Below are 6000 nucleotides of genomic sequence, written 5' to 3'. Positions count from 1 at the left end.
TAATGATCCACCATGTGACGAAAACAAACACCCCAATGCATCACCACAAAGACAAAACACGCTCTGGCCAACAAAAGAAACCAACACTCTGATTCTGTGAATAACCAGATTACTACATGTGCCTGTGTCTCTGTGTCTGGCGCCAGCACTCCTGCCTTCCTCGCTGTGACACTGCTTCACAGGATGATAGGATGCAATGCACTTCTTTTATTAAGACATAGAGCTTGTGTCAACCTCTGTCTCTAACTTATTGTCTGACTTGAAGCAATAATGGCAGACCTTGCGGCTGTATGGATTTTTAATAGCATGTTGTAATAGCCATCGTGAACAGTGTGGCAGATTTACAGCCTTGTACCGACTGAGGTTCATACTGAGACCTAAGGAGTCTGATGTGAATATTGCAAACAGAGGGACGAGGAAGGTCACACTTGTTTTTGGTTTAGTGTTTACCAGAGGGAAATGCTAGCGTGCTTATTACTCATAAAAGCACTTTTTTTAAAGAGGGTACTTCAATTAAATGGCTTGCTGCCTCTAGCGTGTGTCCTGCTTTGTTCTTAAAGTAGCTTGAAACATATTTAAATAGAAACATATTTAACTGCAGGAAACACAATGCTAGGACTACCTAGCGCGTCATAAGTAAGTCTAGAAGGAGCTTTCCTAAGTCGTTGGGATTTCCTGGTCTCACTACCAGCCTGTAAGTCACCTTGTGAGTCAGGTTCTGGCTCCAGAGTTTCTATCTCAATATTACTTAAATCTTGCAAGACAGGTTGTCCAACTATGTCAGATCTAGTCCCCTCTTCGTCAGCGATTTACAACTCTTCAGCCTGTTTATCAGGCTGAATATCGAGATCTAGACTGAATGGTTCCAAAGTCCCTTCGTCTTCCACAGTGTCGCACATGGCGAATGGCATGTCATACCATACTCCAAGTCCTTCATCTTCGGAATCAATGTCTTCACCATCATTTTCCTGGTCTGACATTTCAGGGTTTGCAACTAACTTTTTGTCATTGTCTTTGTTCTTTGGCTGTTGAGTCCTCCTTCCTATTTTCCTCCTCAGAACAGGGTCTTGGTTTTGCACTGGGTCAAAACATACTTTCTGTCCCACGGGCAAAATATGGTTGCGATGGAGTATTTTGACAGGCCCAACTCCATCTTCTGGTTTCAGCCGAAACACAGGTAGGTGTGACATTTGACTTTCCACAACATAAGGCGTTGAAACCCAGCGGTCTGCTAGTTTATGTTTCCCTTGTAAGCCAAGGTTGCGGATGAGAACTCGATCTCCAGGTAACAGTTGTGTGAACTTTACTTTCTGATCATATCTTTGTTTGTTTCCTTTATTTTGTTTAGCCGCAGCTGACTCGGCGAGTTCATAAGCAGCTTTCAGTTCTTTTCTCATGTCTGCTACATACTTGAGGTATGTCTCTTTGCGTGTGTTGTCACTTGATGTTCCAAAACACAAGTCCACAGACATCCTTGCTTCACGCCCAAACATAAGATAGTATAGGTATACAAGAAACTAATGGGCTTTACTAACAGGATGTGAGACAGACTGAAAAACTAATGGGTCATTTTTTAATCTTTAATTTTACCCCACTTCTTTGTGAAGCATCTCACATTCCATACCCAGTCAGAAACAGTGCTGTATAGAACTAGCATAAAACTGAAAAATAGTATTATTTGTCTCAAAAAGTGAACAGTGGTAGCTGTTGACATTGAACTTACTGCTTATTTAAGAGTCAACAGAGTCAATGCTGAAACAGGAAGTGGTAATGATTCTTGGCACAGTAGTCTTGGATCTGCACAGCTTTTGATTGTGTTGCTTGCAAAGCAACAGGTTGTGAGACAGTGCACCTTACATCCGCCAGAAAACAACTGGTAACAAGTAAAGAAAGCACTAACTGTTATTGTTAACTGACATACTTCTGACATCTTAACAAATGACTGAGCATCCTGTTGGGATCCTGTGCATCCAGCATGCTGTGCAACTTTGATTACACATACGGTATCTCCATAAGACTTTTGAGGGCATTCACAATTGACCTGTTTTTAACAACTTGTTTAAACGTAGCATCTGCTCCTTCAGCTTTGTTTTTGTAGGCTGGTGTAGGTAACCCAGTCCTTATTATAGCAGTTATTTGGGTCACTGGTGGAGTGTCATGGGGTGCGAGTGCCCGGGCCTCCAGATGGTGTGAAGGTTCAAATAATGTAAATCAACAATGTACAGGAATGCTAAGTCAGTTGAGAGACTAATTATGTGCTAACATTAAAGTTATCTTAATTTTACCTCCTCACAGGTTATAGTTGCATTAACACCACCCTCAGAGCATGCAAATACTGCCATTGCCGTGCCTTGTCCAGTTCTCCTTCGCCCGTTCCGCGTGTCTTCTCTCTTCTTCTTCTCCTTTTTTTTCGGTTGTCTTCTTTTGTGGTACACTCAAAACATTGCAAAATAATAGAACATGAGATACGAACAATAAATTCCTCAACACCCATATAAAACGGTTATAACACTGTGCAACTGCATATTTCAACCCATCACAACAAACCATGAATTTCCTAATGATCCACCATGTGACGAAAACAAACACCCCAATGCATCACCACAAAGACAAAACACGCTCTGGCCAACAAAAGAAACCAACACTCTGATTCTGTGAATAACCAGATTACTACATGTGCCTGTGTCTCTGTGTCTGGCGCCAGCACTCCTGCCTTCCTCGCTGTGACACTGCTTCACAGGATGATAGGATGCAATGCACTTCTTTTATTAAGACATAGAGCTTGTGTCAACCTCTGTCTCTAACTTATTGTCTGACTTGAAGCAATAATGGCAGACCTTGCGGCTGTATGGATTTTTAATAGCATGTTGTAATAGCCATCGTGAACAGTGTGGCAGATTTACAGCCTTGTACCGACTGAGGTTCATACTGAGACCTAAGGAGTCTGATGTGAATATTGCAAACAGAGGGACGAGGAAGGTCACACTTGTTTTTGGTTTAGTGTTTACCAGAGGGAAATGCTAGCGTGCTTATTACTCATAAAAGCACTTTTTTTAAAGAGGGTACTTCAATTAAATGGCTTGCTGCCTCTAGCGTGTGTCCTGCTTTGTTCTTAAAGTAGCTTGAAACATATTTAAATAGAAACATATTTAACTGCAGGAAACACAGTCGTGAGTACTCCCAAAAACCACAAACAAAGCTCTCTACTGTACATGTTGAAGAATTCACAGTTAATGTTTTAGATGAAAAATGTTATAGAGGAGGATTTCTTTTAGTAAAGTAGAACCTTAAATTCACCATTCTCCCCCCGCAGTATACACACATGTATGACAAACATCCCTATATCACCATACGTTGGAAGATGTACATGCATGTACAATTTGCACTGATGTTCTAAACAAGTAAACAATAAAGTACAGAATGAGTGACCACTGTAACAGAGTTAAAAACAAACCAAACATTGACATGATCACTACTCTGGGACTCCCTATGACCCTGAACAAGATGAATGGAAAACGAGATGAAGAAAACAAACACATACTACATTTCCCTGGCGTAAACATGAAATTTTACAGTGTTTATCATTATTTTATAGATTAACCAATTAAAATATTATTGGAGTTTAAAAGATAGAACCTAAAGTTTATTTAATTGCCACTGAAATGCAGATTTAGTTGGGATTCATTTAACGGGTCACACCTAATTTCTCTGCCTGTTATATTCCATCTCATATTTAATTTGTCTGCTTTAACATTTACAGTAGTTTCTACTGTGGGATCACTTTAATTGAAAGACATCTCTCTTTAATGTAAAAACGTCTTAGCAGTGTGCCACATAAAAAGTAACCAAAGATTAATCTACAGAGCAACAGCTTGAGCTCTGATTGGCCAGATGCTACATGTCGGTAGGAGTCTGGCCCATCACAGCCCCTACACAAACACAAGAAGTTTCTACTTATTCCAGTGAAACACTCAAGCTTTACAATACTAACCTCGAAAGTGAATATTAAGAGAAGGAGACAGAGAAAAAGATGCTATGATTAATATTATTATTACATTTTACTTCCATTTATTACTATAAAGAATATGAACTTGGGATCAAAAGCATCTGTATGCATTCAGAGTAGTTTTCAGAATCAAATACTTAAGATGGCCTTAAAAATAGCTGGACAATGGTCTGTGATGACCCTCTGGAGAGTGTATGAAAGGATGGAGGCTACTGATGCTGTAAACCCACAGTATTCCCTGTGCACTGCCTCAGAAAACCTCAGCATGTGGTTCCACTCAGAGTATAATGAGTGTCATTTACCCACGACATGATAGTAGCAGAAGACCGAACAGCTTGGTCTCTAAACCACCATCCTCTCACATCAAACCATGGTTCACACAGAACAGGATATCTACTGGCAAAGGAACGGCTTCTTGGGTTTTAACCCCCAGAGGATGCCTATATGTGGACGGAATGTTCTCTGATCAAACGTGACTTCCGTTATTTATTTTCTTTACATTCTTACAATACATACGGTACATACACACACCTACACACACATTATATACAGTATATATATGTGTATACTTTTTTTTTTTATTTTTTACAAGTCAGAGTAGCGCCATCATTAGCACTCTGGAGTCTGAAGTTTTGTTGTGCATTTGCAGCCACCCCTTCCTCCTTCCAATCTTGATTAGTTTCTCCAGCTAATGGAGAATTTCCTGAGTAAAAAAAAAAAAAAAAACTCACAGGAGGCATCTATAAACATCTGATGTACAGTGATGCAAACTGCCCCGAAGGTGTGACCTGTGAAACGAATCCCAACTAAATCTGGATTTCAGCAGTAGGCCTTAAACATATAGGATCATGAACATAAAACAGATTGTGCACTTACATGAAAACAGTAGTCTTTCTTAAATGGAACAGCTTGACCTCTTTCATTTGTGTTTACATTCATGCCATTGGCTCCTGTTCTACATTTGTTTGACAAGACAAAGGCATCAAATGATCCGTTTCTCCCTCTGGTAAGGCGCTGTTGGGCACTTCAGCAAATGTAAACATTTTGAGGAGCCACTCAATTAAAAAACATCCACAGCTACAGTAGAGTTTTAAACAAATGGCCTCAGTACTATTGAATATGAGCAAACTCTGATGTCTGCAAAATTTTGATCCTTAGGCTTTTGCCATTGGCAATGAGTAGTAGAATGATTGTGTGGACTTTTCCAAGCATGTGAGTACTGGCAAAGAGCAGATGGACTGTGCTGTGAATTGTAATGTAAGCTTATAAAGGCCAGATGACTGCCACGGTTCAGGTCTTCAGTATAAGGTGTTGGTCTTAAAGAAATATCAGAGGTTTTTGAATGCAAGCTGATTAGAACACATCATCTGTGACATTTCCATAGAAAGGAGGGAAACATTGCCAGGTTACAGTATATGTGGATAGCATGTAATGTAATAAATAAACAAACTTCTCTGATGATTTTAAGCCACCACAAAGTGAGCAAACCCTGCACTGTTCTGCACACTGTAAATTGGGTTTTCTTTCAGGGAAATATACAGCTCATGTCAAATATATCTCAAGTAACAACTCATTTCAAACAAAGCAGGGAGCAGGCAAGAGCGTTGCAGACATTTTAGTGACATATGGTAGGACCATCTGAAGCATCTGCACATGTTAACATACAAAATGTTGCATGACTAACAGATCAGACATCACACGCTTGGCCTTAAAATGCATCATATGTAAGAAAATTCACAAGCTATTATTCAACAACAATAGTCTTCTCGGTTGTACCTAGTGCCTGTAAAAAAATTATTCTTGCAAATAACTTATGTAACAGTTGATTCCACTATCCACAACATAACTTGCGATAGCTGCCACGCTTGAATGGACTAGAACCGGGTTCAGATCCACCAATCTTCTCTCTCATGCAATGACAAAAAGTTCCATTGCGGTATAGAAATGCAATTAGATACGGCCCCTTGGTCATCGAGTAAATACAACATTTGTTT

Source organism: Monopterus albus, unplaced genomic scaffold (assembly GCF_001952655.1).
Source record: "Monopterus albus unplaced genomic scaffold, M_albus_1.0 scaffold12.1, whole genome shotgun sequence".
NCBI classification, from domain to species: Eukaryota; Metazoa; Chordata; class Actinopteri; order Synbranchiformes; family Synbranchidae; genus Monopterus; species Monopterus albus.
This window is presented reverse-complemented; position numbering follows the sequence as displayed.